At 32.7% G+C, this 19,089-nt stretch overlaps 1 protein-coding gene and 1 pseudogene across 2 annotated transcripts in view; one reads left to right on the forward strand and one right to left on the reverse strand.

Annotated features, from left to right (window-relative positions):
* Positions 1–19,089, forward strand: part of LOC147066719 (synaptogenesis protein syg-2-like) — an 874,747-nt gene that overhangs the window by 548,028 nt on the left and 307,630 nt on the right. The gene's annotated exons all lie outside the window — the stretch shown is intronic.
* Positions 81–8,486, reverse strand: LOC147066722 (uncharacterized; annotated as a pseudogene).

Consider the following 19,089-nt stretch of genomic DNA (forward strand, 5'->3'; position numbering starts at 1 on the left):
GATATCATGAAATAAATCTTTTATTCTTATACCTGGCGTGGTAGTTTCGCTCTTACGGTATTTAATTGCAGAACTAATGGCTATTCGTAATCGAAGAATATTTGCTGTCTTCTTACATTCAGTGGATATCTGGTATCTCCAGAGAGTAATCTTAGTTTATTACAAAAATTGCGGAGTAAGTGGTTACGGCACTCAATTTTTTCAACAGTAATATTTTTATACGGCCGTGCTTCCAAAATTTTTTTATAAGTGCTACTATCTCCGTCAGAAATTAGTTTTGAATAAATAATTCCATATGCATTCAAAGATTGTTTGAAACCTTCTACCAATATATCCGACTCCATACTGGGAGAGCTACCAGTAAAATTTTTGTAACATTTGTGATCGGGGACTTGACAATCGTTATTTTTTTGTAATGCACGATCACATATCGAGCAATATTTATTCCTAATACCTAAAAATAATACTTTGCCGGTATGCACACCAATAATTGCCGCTGCGCCGGACAGCGCTGAATAATTGTTTTTATACGAACGTTTTGACCAGCACCCATCCGCTACCACTGTAATCATGGGATTACCATTTCCATCTACACTTTTTATGGATTTTGCGTACTCTGCTTCACAACGTGCCGCTTCTTCCATACTATTTAAAGCACTTTTTGCCAAGCTTCACAGCAATCTGCGTGAATTTTAGCGTAAAACTTAGACGACATGCATGGAATATTTATGGCAGACATCATTTCAACCAATCCTGAATATCCACAGCCAGTGCTCATAACGCCCGATACAATTTCATGGTTTAATTGCTTCGCTTTTGGTTCATCCGTACAGAGAGTAAAAGATAAATCACACATATTACACTTAATTACAAAATCAGATACAAACCCTCTTCTAACTTCGGACAATATGTATAAATTCGCCATAGTACACGAAAAAACATTTGAATGACTCGATATTTCAATGAGGCGTTTAAAAAAATAATTAAAATTTACAATGCGGCGTCCATCCAAATCTTGAAGCGGTTTCCCAATAGACGCACGTTTCTGAAATAAATAAAGTATAAAATTAATAATACAATATAATATAACACTAGCTGAAGTACTCGGCATCGCACATGGTCGCTTCGTAGATACATTTATCTAATATATCTGTGTAATACAATATGGCAATATGAAAATAATTCTAATAGGAGTAAAGGTCAAACAAAAGAACACTAAATTAAAATCGAATCCAAAATATGCAAACGTTATAAATAGTATTAATATGTAGTAAAAAAAATCAAAATTGGATGGAACAAACAAACAAACTTTGTATTTTGTATAATACTAATTCAGAAACCTTCGGGGGCATGCGCACAACAACTTACCAAAGTTTCATTGCAATCGGATGAATGCTATAGGAACCATACGAATAAAAGAAGATAGAATTAAGAAGAAAAAGAAGATGGTTTTTCTAATTCAGAAACCTTCGCGGGTATGCACATAACAACTCACTAAAGTTTCATCGCAATCGGATGAATGGTATAGAAACCGACACGACGTTACAAACATACAAACATCCAAATACATTTTCGAAATTATAGTATAGATAATAAATAAAAACGGGAAGTGAAAGGTGTGTTATATTATTGAAACAATACACGTATTAAAAATTAAATCAATGCAAAAACTGTTTATATCCAAATTAAGAAACTATTTAATCTATATGATTATAATTATTGATAACACCTGGCCGGCCTATATAATAATGATGACAAGCCGATAATATCGAAACGGTATATGCAAATTAATATGGCTTGCCAATGTCGACTTTCGCTACATCACTAGTAGGTCTCATATTTCCATGAGTTGTAATGTGCATATAATTCATATAGTTTTGGCAGCAGCTAACTACACAATTCATTACATTGGACGAGGGTTGTCCACTGAATTTTTTTTTTAAATGTTTGATTTCTTACATTTAAATAATAAGTATCCATAATATTGCGTTTGCGGCTAGATAACTAACTCGTTGGTACCGGGGAGCGTGGAATACGCATTATGCGCAATTAATTTGTAAATGGCAAATATCACGTTAATTACTACATTAATTAAAATGCTCCGGTGGCAACAAACTATGTTAGAGCTTTTCTTACCATTGGTTCGACCGTCGTACTAGGTGAAATCGGCTCCTTTAGTAAACGTTCCCATTTTGCACTGTCATCGGGGGTTTGTAGTTTGCTTTTTTTTTGGCTGAAAAATAAAAATATATGATTTAACAAATTAGAGGTTAGTATCTAATATAATAAAGTAAGTAATATACATTAAGTACTCAGCGGAGCTGGAGGCTAATACTATCGGACTTTTTATGAAGAATGGTAGTTAATATGGATTAAACACACATTGCAAAAACATGTAATTTTGCCAGAGGTGAGATTCGAACCCACACCCACTGCGCTACGCCAACTACTCCACTGTGGGATAGTAAAAAATAATATTCTTTTCAACTATGTCCGATCCTAATAGGATCATATGGGCCTGCACAGGATGGAGGTTTGTATTGACAGATTTTTGTTTTTACGAGAAATGTATGTCAGCCACTTTTTAACATATAAAGTCCATACTCTGACTTAAACACAAATTGAAAATTAATATGTGTACTTGCTAGACCCAGGATTCGAACCTGGGACCCACGACACAATAAGCCAACGCTTAAGCCGCGATGCCATCGTGAGTGTATTATAAAAATAATTATAAAAATAATACATAATAAATAATAATTATCATAAAATAAATTGCTAACCGAAAGGCATGATTATCTGAGGATACAAAAAATATTTGACGTACCGTTGGGCAATCATTTGAGATGTTTTTCCATTTCGACGGCGACCAGCGCTTGGTTTGGCAAATGTACCGCTCATGATTTTCCCGTGTATAATACGAAGCAACCTTCAAAGAATATAGTTTGGTAAATTATATTTTAAATTAACGTGCACAAAAATTTAATAATAATATTTTTGATTTCAAGAAATTAACGCAACCTACCTTATAAAACTCGTGGCAACCCTGTGACAGCCTTACGTTTTATGAACACTGTTGTTATATAATAAATATTACGCGAATTAAAATAATATTCCGCAACGAACTAAATTTTGGAAAACAAACAAACGTCTTCACCTGGTCCCAGTTGGTTGCCGACTAACTAATTAATATCGAAATAATGGAAAAACTGTATGGATCAATCAATCAAATTGTCTTTTTTTAATAATTTTGCAAAATAATTATATTTCTAAAACGTATGAAAACAGGATAAATACATGAAAACGTACGACGTGTTTTGGTAATATAGCGTCACTAATTGTACCGAATTTATAGGGTTTTATTTATTTTTTCATTGTTAATTATTATTTATAGTATTACGGAAATGTTATATTATAATAAAAAAATATTTTTATTGTGCAGTATATATTATTTTGTGAGAAAAAGTCATTCAAAATTGGCTGATGTATACTCAAACTAAAATGGCTTTAAAATCTTTATTTTTCTGAAATTAAAAAAAGTACGTGAGTTAATCAATGAAATGTATTGTTTTACACATTTCTTTCATACAATATATACCTGCAAAACTATTATTAAGTTCAAAAATTCACTGTGGCGTGACAGTCGTTTTGGCCAATTTCGAAAACAGGACCGACTATTTGTCATTTATTTTAAAAAGTAAAGCGAATCAGAAAATTTTAATGACACAAAAAGTGTTATTTGAATATTATTTATCAGATTTTAAATAAATAAAGTGTTTATTATGTGTCAATTCGTGTTAAACGTCCTTGCCATTTCCACGATTCTGAGAAGACAGGAAAAAACGGGTCCAATGGCCTTAAGTTAGTCACAATCAAGGTCTTCAATTTAAACAAAAATAGTTTTAACTTTGGAGAGTTAACAATTTACGACCAATTTTCATTTATTTAATAATTACAGTGAATTAAATCTAATAAATTCGCTTTGATTGTGATGATGATTTTAGCTACTAGGTAATATTAAATTTATTGACTAATTCAAGATAAATCATCAAATAATCATCCAAGACTAATTGAATCAAAATTGAAAACAATGATAAACTCCACCATAAAAATGTTAAAAGTCGTGACTTGCTATTAATTAAAACGTAAAGAATAATAATAAAATTAAAATAACACAAAGAATTAACCTTTACTATTTGTTATTTAAAAGATGAATAACATTTTTAAATGGGGTCATATGGTCACCACTGCTGTTCTTGATGAAGCGCTTCTAATTTTGGGCATGACATGACGTCATATAACATCATTTTGACGTACTACCGGAGTGAGTCAATAGTCTTCAAGAAATTAACTCTACTCTAATACTGGCGTTATTCATTGTCCCCATACACAAATATGTGTTTCAGCATAATAATATCTATGGTGAGCCGTGTGCGTTGGGCGGCTCTCCTCGATGGGTGTATTGAGCATAGGTCACAATTACGTCATGTCGTCGGGTGACTTCATGTCACAAGTTACAACATAGGGCTGCTGGTCGTATATCGTGATATTTCTATATTTTATTCGTGAATAACACGAACATTATTGGCTTCCATGACATCAATTACTGCTGGTTTATCAGCATAAACTAGTGACTTCACGTAGTCCTACAGAAAATAGTCCAAAAGTGTCAAATCGTATTTTAACAGGTCCGTTTCTCTAAATCAACCTGTCACTGTTTTAATTTCAATAAGTCGATGGTTGAGATCGCCGGATGGCTTATCCTGTTGAAATCACAATATCTAGGCTGGATCAATGTTATCTATTTTTTTTAAATCATTCATCATAGTTCGGTTATGATCTTTATTGAACGAAACGCCTGTCTCATTTTTAAGTTTATAAGTTGGGTGAATAAACGACTGATTTTCATAATAAATTTAGATAATTTAGTAGCCTAGTTCAAGCGTGACTCTATTCATGATATTTTTTCAGACTACACCGACCAAACTTGTCAAAAATTGAGCACAGTATCATAAGTTTTATCTATAAAAAACACCCGTTAGAATTACATTTACTATCAATTCCAGCTTATTTTACTGGTAAGTAGGTACTTAGTACAATTGTGTTTAAATCAGAATTTAGTTTCAATTCGGTAATACCTAGTATATGCATACATATGTTAAGTCTCAGCTGCACTTATTTAACTGCACATTTATACATTTTTTTTACATTCCATTTACACAAGATTAATATTTACATTATATTTAAAAAAAAAAAATGCGTACAGTGGGGAGGTACATAATAATATCACATGTTAGTTTCAATCAGTTACATTCTCTCAAAAACATTTGGATACACAAAGACGCTTTGATGTTTAGCTGAGCTATAAACATCTCAAGATTAAATGACAACTGATAATTTGGCTTCCTACATTTTCAAGATTATATTGATATAGTATTTTGACTATTAGCAAAATGTATGGCTTTTAGTACCTTTAATTACTATCTAATCTTTTGCATTTTTCAAGCGTTTTTTGTTTATTAAAGATGACTGATATTAGAATAAATATTCTCAAATATTATTAGGCTTTTCACAACCCTTATGAACAACGTACACACTACACAGCGTCTCACCGCTTAGGAAAAAAAACGCAATTTTTCATGTTTTTTTTTTGTTTGTCGCCTGTCCCTTTTCTTCTTATATAAGTCAAGGATGAATGGAAAAGGACAAAAATTCTACCTGATAAAGGTGAGAGACGCTTAATTAATTTAACGCTATCGTTGGTAGGTCATCTGTATACGTCAAATACTTCTAATTTATTTAAAAAGTATACGTCTTAAGTTCACAATCTTAGTAGTGAACATTTTAAACTATTTAAAATACTGCTCACATTTTATCGACATTGAGACTTTTCGTTATATTTTACTGAAATCTTTTTAAAATTATCACTTCATTTAAACTATTTGATCTTTATTAAAAACAATTTTCTGTGAATTTTATCCTAAGTAGGGGAGACCAGGGACAATTGAAACACTTTGGGTTTTAGAATTTTTTTCTCCTTACATATTTCAAACTTCAATAATTTTAAGTAAGATATTGATGTCATATCTATTCTTGTTTCTGTTTTATTTTTATATAATATGGTCTACAACCATGCATCAAAGATATATTACAAAAATAGTGAAGATTCGGAACGTGTTTCAATTGTCCCCGTGCCTGGGACAATGAAACACATACTGGGGACAATTGAAACAGTACTTAGATTCTATGGCGTCTTTAGTGCTAATATTAAGAAAACAGATTTATTTAATTACATTTTATTGTAAATTAAAGTAAACATTGGAAAAAATAAAAATAAATATTGTAACAACACAATAAGTAATATTAAAGTAAGTAGGTAGTTGGTAAGTCATAAAAACGAGACTAAAAAGTAATAGTAAAATATAAGTAGTAGTAAAAATTGATTCTGATAAGCAATTGTGACATGTATAGTTAAATTTTTGTTGAGTGCATGCTTTGTGTGACCAACCATGACAATCGATGCACTGGACTAACAGTAGAAATATGTTTCTAACGTCCCCACCTTAGATTGTTTCTATTGTCCCCGCACCATTTTTTTTAAACCATTAATTATTTTGTAAACAATGATCAATTGCAATAATGTAAGCTTTTCCACCTAAAATCGATAGACAAATAAATATGTTAATATAATTGAAATCACCTGACTAATGTTTTTGTATCTTCAGTCACACTTTTTCGATGAACGCAAAATATTACTTAAATGGTGGGAATAACGTTTTTGCGAGGTATACAGGTCCGCTCTGGATTGCGCTCGACGGACGACTGCTGAGCGGCAGAAGCTCCCAATGACGCTTAGTTTCGCAAACTCTCACGTGATTCGGACATGTGAATCGGCTGCTATAGCCGCTGTTTCTATTGTCCCCAGTCTTTCCTATATTAGACGTGACTACGCTTAAATTGTCGCTTTACTTCAATATTTTATATACATACCTATAAATATATTATGTGTTATCTGAGACGGAAATTAATTAGTAAGTGCAAAAATCATTGGTACGAGTAGAAAGCTTTTTTTCAAAAGAGTTTTAACTGTAACTAGAGAAAAATCAACGAACTTCTCTATAATCCTTAGCGAGTCTTGGCCTCCTTTAGAATACTTATCCGTCACCGCGATTTCCAATAATTTTTATCGAGCATCTTCAAATCTCCTGCGGCGTAGTGTAACCATTTTAGTCTTCTCATCCAGGTCTTCTATTGCCCCTAAGGATTGCGTATAACTACTTGCTGATATCTCGCCCAGTTATTTTCATTGCATTTTATTTCATTTGCATTGTTATATATCCCGTGATCATTTCACCATGATAAAATAAATATTATATCTCGAGATATAAATACCGTTTTCCTTAAAATCACCGCAAATTCATCTTTCCCGTATACTGTTTACTGATTTCCCAATATATGAGTTCACGTGACGTGATTATAATGTATATCTGGCTTTAATGACGCTAAAGATATATTTTATTATGTATGAGCAATTAAAGGTTTTTTTTCTTTTTCTCGTGCTCATGCTATAAGCACGGTGCATGGTTGTTACATCAGCCCGTGTTGCTTTATCTATGGACCATATAATAAAGTGCTAAAAAATTATACAGGTATGTTTATAACGTCATAGAAACTGTTTGCTTATATATGACGGGTAAAGATGGAAGAATTCAAATCATTGACGTTCTTCTTCCTGATAATATATAATTTTATATGTATACATGGAATTCTACCAAGTACATAAATACTAGTTTAATTATGAAGGAATACTAAAAACATTCTGGAATTGCTATTAAGTGTTTATATTTTTCCCTATATTATTCGAGGGTTGTCCAAGAATTTAAGACCTTTATTATTTTAAAAATCAGGAAAATTTTATTTTTATAAAAAAAAATACAAGAAATTTTAGGTACATATCCCACTATTTTTCGACGAAGTCACCATTGCGATCGATGGACTTGGTGAGCCATCGCACTAGGTCCTTGATTCCCTTGTCGTAGAACTCCTCCGCCACCGTCATCAAAAATGTTCTCACCTCTTCCCCCACGTCATCGTCGGTCTCGTAGCGTTTTCCAGCCAAATGTTGCTTCAGGTGAAGAAAAATATGGAAATAACTTGGCGCTAGGTCAAGGTTATAAGCAGGATGACGAAGGACATCCCATTTAGTCCATTAGTCCAGTTAGAGTCCAAAAGGTTCAAAACGACTTAAGCGCATTTCACACGATTTTGTTTATGAGCTTCCGTCAGCATTTTGGTCACCTGACGAGCATACCTTTGCATGCCCCAATTAAATCCCCTTAAAATCGTTTGTATGGTACACTTAACGACGTCTAGGATCAAAATTGCGAGCTCACTAACTGTGAGATGGCGATCTCCACGAACTTTATCATTGATTTTCTTCAACAAAACATCACCAATTGAGGTCCTCCTTCCTCTCCCCTCCTCATCATGAACACTCATTCTACCACTCAAAAACTATATACTACTTCCTGACATTCCGCTGGTTCATCAGATTACCATAATTGGATGTGAGACGACGATGAATTTCAATAGGGTGGACGCCCTCCTGGTTGAGAAATCGATAGATTAAACGCACCTCGCAGGCGGCGGGATTCGACAGCGGAGTTTCCATCTCAAACGGACACAAATGTCATACTAAAGCAGCTACCGAGCCGGCTCACCACTCTTTTTGGAGAGTAAAGTCTACACTACACGATAGTGCTGCCATCATTTGAGAAATAACATCTACGTCGCCAAAAATTAATAAAGGTCTTTAATTCTTAGACAACCCTCGTAATAGTTAAATACGAGTATATTCCTTAAATATTAACATAATATTGATATTAACATAATAGTGACAATTTATATAACTTTTATAATTCATATTCTTATGATAACAATTAAGCGCCATAGTTGCATACCGTTAATATCCCGCTAATAATTGAATACATCTACATAAGTTATTCTTTCTTCTCGCTACTTCTATATTAAAGCGACATAATAATAGTGCTAAGGGAAATTTTCTAGGTGGCTTACGTTTCGTGAATCTACCCTAATATATGGGTTCGATTAAGGGAGACTATAGTATTTCATTTAATTTACTGTTGCTTCAGACACTGGAGTTATGAAATAGATACTTACTCAGTTTATTGGAAATAACATTAATAAGGATCGGAATAAATTATTCATAACAGGAGCTTATAATTATTATCTGTCATCTTTATCTCTTTCAACAAAACATTTATATTAGTACCTATTATGATGTATAATATATAAATTAAAAAAATAATATAATATTCTACTTACGTATTTCATCCTATTGCTGTATTGGCCAACGCTACAATTATTATTTTTAAAACCATGATTGTATACTATTGTTTTCAATATAGTATTGTTAGAATAACCAGTTATCGAATGATTTTAATATTTATGCCACATCAGGAATCATTGTGGCAATAATGATAGTAAGTAACTATTTATATTATTCAACGAATAATTCACAAAATTTTAAGAATGTACCATTCTGATTATTGAACATACATAATATAGGCCAATAGTTAAAATTTGTCGCAAATAAGCATGGCACTCGCAGCATAGTGGTAATGCACAGGGAGCGATACTCAAGAGACGCAGGTTCGATTCCTGCCAGGTGTCTTACTTTTTTCAAAAAAAGTTTTTTCTATTGGCTATATTTTCTCATGAGTGTTTTCAAAATTATGTATGTTGAATAAATAAATGTTAAACTACGCAGTTTACAATAGTTTAACAGATAAATCTATTTTCAGTTAACTTAATAGCGCCTGTACACGTGCATGGAATTACTGTCGGCAATCATGCTTATTTTAAACAATCATGACAATAACTGTTTTCACGTAAAAGTGCTGACTGTTTCTCCAATCTCATTCTTCAAGAGTAAGCGAGACGCGAGGTTGTCATTTATACTACTATCTGACAGGTCCGTATTGAAAATCGGTTAGGCTCAAAATGAATAGTTCATTTTTTACCGGTATGTTCGCCCCAATCACTTTACTGCGCAGGCGCAGATCGAAAATAATCTTACTTGCGCGTAATAAATCATCACAATTCGGAAGCATCCAAACTTGTTTGATTTATGCACGCAATCTTGCCAACTGCAGGATAATATATGTTTCCCCATACATTTTCTTACTGTGCACAGTACATTCATGCAAGTATAAACGGGGTATAACACTGAATAAAACTCAATCTGGTGACAATGGATAGAGTAGAATAAATATCTAATAAAATAAATATAAAAATAAACAGTGATACAATATTCACGGACTAAGTCTCAGAATAAGTTTACGTATTCATTGTGCTATGCGAACGTATCTTGGAGTGGTAACGATTCGCAGAGTGTTTATCGATCGGCTATTAGGGAAGTAATTTATTAACGACTTAAGGAGTATCAACGTTTCTCTGTCTCTATACGTTGTATACAGTCGTAAGCACATCTACGGTTTTACGTATGCTTCGAAGTGACAGTCTCATTTCATATTCACAGCCTGCTAATCCGATTCGTGTGTTCAATTTCAATATTGAGAGACTATCGATATATGCTACATGGTAACGTGAAAGACCCCACAAAGTATAATACTAATATCAAATATTTTATTAAAATCTAAAAAAAAAAATGTCTAATACCTACGTAAAATTTATTATTTACGTAATAACTTAAAATAAACAACTGCCCATCTAAGAATATATCCATTATTCATAAAAATCATATAAAAAGGTAAATAATAAATATACTTAATTGTATAGGAAATGTTACATAATTTATTTCTGCAAAATAATACCTGCGGGTCTATTCAATACGCAAGGCCGCTAAAGTGATAGTATTTACGGCTAACTAGGGTAGGTTTGTATGGAGTTATTATAACTTATTATAACAATAACAATAAGTTAGTTGGTATTGTTGCAATAAGAGCTATATTTTAACAGTGCGTCTCTTGGCTGTGATAAAATTTAGAGCGAGAGAGAGACAGTTTTGACTGATGAGACGGCCTACTTATTATAACAATTATAATACCTCAATACATAATGTATGTAATAAATACGATCTCTTTATCACTTTAGCGGCCTTGTGTATAGAATAGGCCCGCTGAGGCTATAAAACCAATGAATTCTGACAAACAAACTCTTTTAACATTATAATACTCGTATCATGTTTGATAGTAAGATATAATAAATAATTTTCTAAACTGTTTCTTTGAGCACCAAGGTGCCAGTCCCATACAGCTTCGTCTCAGAACAAGGAAGTGTGGCAGCAAAATCTTTTTACCAAGACATGTTTGTAGCGTCATGGAAGACTGCCGTGCACGTGGCTGCATATATTACATAACGGATGGAGATGGGATTACTGAAATCAATGGGTTTTTTACGAGAAATAGATATATGACATTTTTTTCAACGTATAAAATCCCAAACCTGAGTCCAAACAGATGTAAATTTACCAGACCTAAAACCCGAGACTTACCACGACTTTATATGCCGAAATGTTACCGTTCTAACATCGTTAATAAATAACAATATTTAATAATTTTTAATACTAGCATGTTTTAAATAATAACTAGAATAAAAGAACTCATCTTCTCCTGTACACTTGTATACTTGTACATAATCCGTTTATTCATAATAGTCACATCAAGTGTTGTTAAAAAAATAGTAACCGAATAATGAACAAAATTTAAGTAATTTTATATTATTGACATTAGATTACATATTGATTATTTTAAATGGGATTCTATTAAATAAATCTTATCAGAGCATAATATAATATTATCGCTACGCAATGGTGGCCCCTTCATACACCACTTTGGATTTAAAATAGATATCTGTCTTTTTATGCTTTTATTTTGTCACTATATTATTATATTATCTACAAAATGGGTGATTTTGTAAAATAATCTTGTTCATTTATGTTTTTTTATAAACTTCAGTTAAATTTCAATTTGAACGAATGATTATAGACAAACTTCATAGTATTAATTATCTAAAAGTACTTTGAACATACATTATATGAAAACATATCATGCATATACCTACTAGAAAAAACATTTGTGTCGTATTTTTTTTAGTGGGTTTATGCAGCAGATTTTTTCAAATTAAGTAATATAATAATATATTGAATGTTGCATTCTTAAATCTTTTAAATTATTCATTTGAATAAAATATATAGGTTATTAACATATTATATCAATAAAGATATAAATATTATCACAAAATAAATACAGTTCAAAATTATGTATTTTCAATAATTATATGAATCCAAGTTTCTTAATTTTTATGCATGCATATTCAGCATTAAATAATATTTTGTTTTTGTTCATTTTAATGCAAGACGTTTTGAATATAGGGAGACTTAGTATGTAGAACTGCCTGTGTAGACAAAGACATAAAATCCTTGCTCGCTAATCCAGTGAATGTAGCTTGCTGTAGGCAGAGAATGATTTATGTAGATGCCTTAATCAGTGCTTTCCAACCTCTTTAGCATCATAGAATACTGTTAAAGTATACAACTTTCATGCACACTAAATAATACTCAAGTCTACATCACATTTTTCAAACTCTTAAATTAGCATAGTTTGCATATTATTTCAACGAGTTACTTGCACGTCTTGTATTCTTTTGTGCACTTCTGTATTGCACTCCTGATATCACAACGTTTTTTTTTTTATTTTTGATTCGATGCTTGAAAGAGCTATTCGTAATTCTTTATCAACAAATTTTACGGATGAACTTTTTAATTTTTTGATAGTAATAACTAGGCTTGGGATTCTAAGGTATTTAAATATTTTTTTTGAACGGCCTCACAACAAAATCTATCTGTTTCAGACAATTTTTAAACATTTAAGCCCTATTTGTTAGCACCTATTTTTAAATATTTTTGGATACTTACATATTTTTACATAATATTCTAGGTTTAAGCACATATTTTCACATCAACACAAAATTTCAATTTCAAAACCCAAAAATTTTAATCTTTGACTCAGCCTAATAAAAAATGAATTGGCATTCATCACTTCAAATTATGGTCATTTGGTAAACACAATTGAAATGTTAGAATCAACTTCAAACTTACTACTGGAGCAAATTAATATTTTAAACAATACTGCTGCTAAAATAACAAATGTTCCTGGACTAATTGGAAAAAATATAAGTACAAAATTAAATGGTGTTTTAAATAAAAATACTGGACTTCAAACGCTGCAAAATATTAAAGCTGTTTTGTAAAATTCATCAGATGCCTCAGATGTTTCAATTTTTCTACTTCAGAAATAGTTTCATTTACATACGCAATAATAACATCCTTAGAAGTGGAATGAAGTTTTTCCATGTATAAAAATTTACCAAGATCAATTCTTCAAAGATTCACTTCCGAAAATTTGAAGCATTATTTTATTATTTATTGTAATAAAGCGTTTACTGTTTGTGAATAAATAAAAAAATAAACTTTTGAAATATATATGATTTATTGTATGTAATACTTACATACTAAAATTTTAGCACCTACTTTTGTTTTTTAGCACATAATCATGAATTTTAATAACATATTTTCCAATTATATCTACATACTTTAGGTAGGTACTTATTATTCATTTTTAGCACATAAAAATCCTAAACCTAATAATAACAATAATTTTGTAGATGAAATGGTAAAGGTTCAATAGACAGAAACTCTAATTTTACGATCAAATAAAAATGGACAGCTGAATATTTTCGACTGACCTTTAAAGTTTAATAATGGTTCGAATATTTTTTAGGTTTAGGACACATTTTTTTCATTGTAAGATAAAACTTTTGAAATAATATTGATGCTTTTCCTAAATCTTGTTTAGAGATCGCCATAATAGCCCTAATAAAAGTTTGAATTCAAACACTGACTAATATTAAAATACAACTATTATATTGCCTTTATTTTCCAAAGAATAAGCCTATTATATTATAAAAATCTATTACCTTTTTTAAGTATATTTTACTATGTTCTCGTTTAGTCAATAATTTTATTTTTGATTAGAAGATAGATGAATTTTAATGGTTTCGAAGAAAGTTTTTTTTTTGATAATTCTACAATATTTAGGTTGTTTATATTGACAGCTGTTTCAGGAAACAAACCCATGCACACACACCTAAATAACTAAAATATCGTAAAATTTATATTTAAAAAAATTATGTTTTAAATCTATTACAATAAAGGTATACCGCGTTAACGCTAGTTTATTAAAATCAATACATATTTTAGTTTTCACAACAATGTCTTGTGTCACACCAGTATTAATTATACCGTGGTAGACATGTTGAAAATCTCTGGCCTAGGATATTACCGTAGAGTATTATGTTGATAATTCTGGGTTCGATTATTGGTGAGATTACAATACATTCATGTTATTTTCTCAAGTCTGGGTGTCACTGTCATGCGTTTCACTACCTTTAGTTGTTAGCGATGTTTCTTGGCACGTATTAAAAAAATATGATGAAGTCAAACAAGATTCTTCGCAATTAATACTAAAAACAATGTAATAATAATTTTTCATGTTATATAGTAAATAAAAACTGATTTATAAGTCCCCAGAGGGTGCTTGATTATGGATGAGGATAATTACGAATGTCAATGATGAATTTGGGCTAAAAGAATAAGAGGGTGCTTGGTGAAATCATTTAAATTAATATTAAAATTGATATAAATGAATCTTGTACACACTCATACTGATGTGGTGTTTGCTTTTGATATGTTCTTCTCTTCTTCTTCTTTCACCCTGTCGCGACCCAGCATTGGGGTATAGGGCAAGCACAAGTTCGCGCCACTTCCCTCGATCCATCACCAACTCTTCCACCTCCCGTCATTCCAGACCTGCAGCGCGTAGATCGCTTTTGTAGCACCGCTGCAGAGTGAGGAAGGGCCGGCCACGATGACGGAACCCTTGAGGCTGTGCCACAAGGGTACGAAGTGTCGCATTATAATAATTTACCCATCTACCTTATGCATTAACATACTTTTTATCATTTGTTTTTAATTATTAATAACCATGTCCTTTCTTTTTCGTATAAGGTGGTTGTTAGTAATTTTGAACAATCACAAACACCCTGTCTTTGATAAAATCACATAAATATGTTGTGTCCTCACCGGGTATCGAACTCAAAGCTCCCGATGGAAGACCAGCGCCTTACGCACTGCACCACAAGAGCCGCTACTTTTTATCAATTGCAGGTAAAGTGCAGAAAATCGTAAGAACTGAATAATATAAAAATGTCTCTATTGGTAATATATTAAGAATATTATCATACATAGGTGTTAAAAAAAACTTATAGAATTTACAAAAAAAAATCAAAGATCTGCACATTTTTTTTCTTTTCCCTTCCTAATAGTCAATGCGTAAAAATGCAATCACAAATTCTCGGCGGCCGCTAGTTAAAGTGCCTTGTTTGAGTAGCTCTCCTACCGACCGACTACCACTTGACTTCGTGCTACCCTCACTCCAGTCACTGGCTCCGTGACAAAACGGGATAATTCGCCCAGTCAATACTTTAGAATTTTAATATTTCGACCCATCACTGGCGACACTGTCTGTATTTTCCATACTGAACATTATATCATCTAACTTATGAATCGGTTAACTATTCATAAATCATTATAAAATGAATTTAGACATATTATATTTTTAATTGCAGCGTGTTTTAGTTTTCAGTTTATTATTATTGATTGAATTTAGTTCAACTGTGATTGTTTTGACAAGTTATGATGTGTAATAATAAATATGTTGCCATTGTACACAATATGGTCGTAAACTATATTGTGACTTGGGGCTATCCTTACAACTCTGCCTCCATACGAGACATATTATTATATTTTTTCAATACACCTTTGTCCGCATGCTTTCATCCATGCCTCACACAGCATATTAAATGTAAACGGAAACGTACGTATCAATAAAATGCATTTCACGCAAATAAAAAATAGGTATTCTTCCCACACGAATAAATCATAGATTTAAATAATAAAAAAGATTAGTTACTGCTCTAATTATATGTCTTATATTTATTAAACCTTCAACAGGCGTCGACTACTATATGAGCATCTCCTCTAGCTCTTCCCATTCTTCTCGGTATATACTTCTTCGTTGCTAGTGTTGTTTAGTCCCTCTTGGGTACCACTGTGATAATAGCGCTTATTCTATAGTTATGTACTCGCCGAGCAACATTATTACCACACTATCAGCCTGGCGACCTTTATCACGTTGCGTTCTTTTGTATGCCAACTACGATGAAACAATTTATCCTTAAACAAGTGCAGATGCAATTTTCTCTCAATGCCACTCCGATTGTCTATGTCTAGGTGTACCTATGTCAAAACTGTCAAACTTGGGGTATATTCAATGGCGGCTCGTCCATATGCACTGCGGAACTGCAGCGCACCCGCAACCAAATTGAGAAAAATGTAATATTATAATAAACATAAATTTATGTATATTATAATATGAAAATATCAATATTATTTAAGCGTGTGATAAGCTCGCCCTCGCACCGATACATCCAATGTCCAATAATATTATCATACGCCGCGGTAGATACTTGATTTTGCATAGTATCGTTAGAATTTGCTCGAGTTGACGAAGGGGATGCGGGGATCATGGCTCGCAGCTGCAAGCTTAATCAGTACTGCGGGCCAGACAGTCTGATTTCAGTATTTCGCCCATAGACGAATATACTTTCGCCATTTCTGCATCGCACGTGAGCACACCCGCCAAATCAAGGAAAGAAATATATCTATAATGATTTATTAACATTCTTAAAAATTATTTCTGCAAGCAATTTATGCAAAGTTCTTTATTTTAATTATTAATATAATTAATAATTTATATTTAATTTTGATGTTAATAGTAAATTATAATCAAAATAAACATTTTTTTTATTTTTAATCAAACGCAGCATTTCCAAATATCTTATCCACGAGCCGCCACTGGGTATATTTATAATAATTATTATCCATTGGTATATTTGGTGTTCCATGACATGCTGAACTACTAGAACCACATATTTACTGAATATAATAGGTATTTTAGATGATTCGGGCATACTTATAATATCATCATAATCATCAGCCTGAATCTATCCACTGCTAGATGAAGGCCTCTCCAAGATAATTCCACTCAGTTCTGTACGTTGCACTGCCACGTACTTCCGCAGAACTTTATCATTTCATCGATCCAGCGGCCTCTAGGTCTACCTTGCGGACGTTTTGTACCTCTTGGATACTACTGGATGAGTAAATTTGTCCAATGATTGTCCCTTCTTCGAGCTATGTGCCAGTTCCAGCCCATCTCCATTTTTAGCTTTTAATAAACTCTATCACATTGCAAACTCTTTTCTGCTTCCTTATCACTCATCCCTCTTTGTCCTTTCGCGATATGCCCAGCATACACCTCTCCATACCGCGTTGTGCTACTCTAAGTTTCTGGGTCTCTGTTTTACTTAGGGTCCATGTTTCACACGCATAATAATGTCTTCAAAAGTGTCCTTCCACTCTGCCTAAACCTTAAAGATTTCAACCAGTGTGTGTTTCCCGTAATCACTTATAATATATCTATTGAAAAACTTCTATTCTCAGTGATATGAAATTTTATGTTCTCACGAAATTCTAAAATGATTGCGATTTTCCTATAATAGGTAATGTAAGTTAGAATAGTTCTGCATTCAGCTGACGTATTTTTTCGGTGTTCGCTCCTCAGTCGGTATTTGGATACCACGAGGTGCCTCCTAAAATTTTTGTCAAACACTGTGATGAAGCTAATATTTAGCGATCTTATTGGTCACTGGGATCCAGTTGGCTTGAAGAAAAAACCGGAAAGATTCTCCTTCTTTCACTGTCTTGGAGATTTCATATCAAATAAATGAGCCAGTTCCAGTATCACTTCTGCATTGTTTATTTAATTGTAAGCTGCATGGTCCGTAATCCCCCCAATGGCATATTATAAATAATAGACACACACAGATTGCAAAAAATGCGATGACAGGCCTTACCACTATATGGAAGGATCGGGGAATTTCGATTGCCACAAAAATGATGCTTGTGCAAACATTAGTGTTCTCGATATTTCTATACGGAGTCGAGTCGTGGACCCTGAAGGAAAGGGAACGGAAGGCAATCGATGCCTTTAAGATGTGGTGTTGGCGCCGAATACTTCGTATTTCTTGGACGGAGCGCAGGACGAACCAGTCAATCATCCAGAGACTGAATATAAAGGCACGGCTCTCTACAATATGTCTGAGAAGAACTCTGCAGTTTTTTGGACATTTTGTCAGGTGTGGACCGGACAACCTGGAGAGACTGGTAGTTTTGGGTGACCTCCAGGGAAGGCGAAACAGAAGAAGAGCGTCTGCGCGCTGGAGCGACCAAGTGAAAGAGCTGACTGGATCCATTATGCCCCGAGAGAAGCGGAAGATAGAGAAGGATGGAAAGTCTTGGTCGCTCAAAGGATGGCAAAATTCAAATGTGGTCACGATCCTCAGCCATGAGTACATGAGCAAGAAGAAGACAAACCTTACTCTTTGGCAAATGTTCAAAAGTGGCAAAAGTGCATAATATCAAAGTAATAAATATATTGTTTATGCCTTCTAAAATAGTGCAATGTCATTGAAGATGGGAAACTGGGAATGGTCGTCACGTATTTATTACCTACAGTAGGAATAATATATTATTTATTACCAGGTATTAAAACCGCTCGGAATACATTAAATATTTCTGACATAGTTTGTAAATATGTGTTTTACGATAGTCGTTCGCCGTTTTAAATGTTTTTGCCGTAAAAATGCAGGTAAAATTTTTATAACAAAATGGTTTAAACTTATTTTTAAAGTTACGCCAGTATATAAACTTAACGACTTGGTGGATCAGCGTTTTTTTGTCGGTCTATTTGAGAACCAGATAACTCTACTTACACATTTTTATTAATATCGTGGTAAAGATTACAAAATGTTTACAATAAAGCGCATCATTTCGAAATAGTACTACCATCAACATACTGTTACAAT

This window comes from Rhyacophila brunnea, unplaced genomic scaffold, assembly GCF_057557595.1.
Source record: "Rhyacophila brunnea isolate RB1 unplaced genomic scaffold, BYU_Rbru_1.0 scaffold_4, whole genome shotgun sequence".
NCBI classification, from domain to species: domain Eukaryota; kingdom Metazoa; phylum Arthropoda; class Insecta; order Trichoptera; family Rhyacophilidae; genus Rhyacophila; species Rhyacophila brunnea.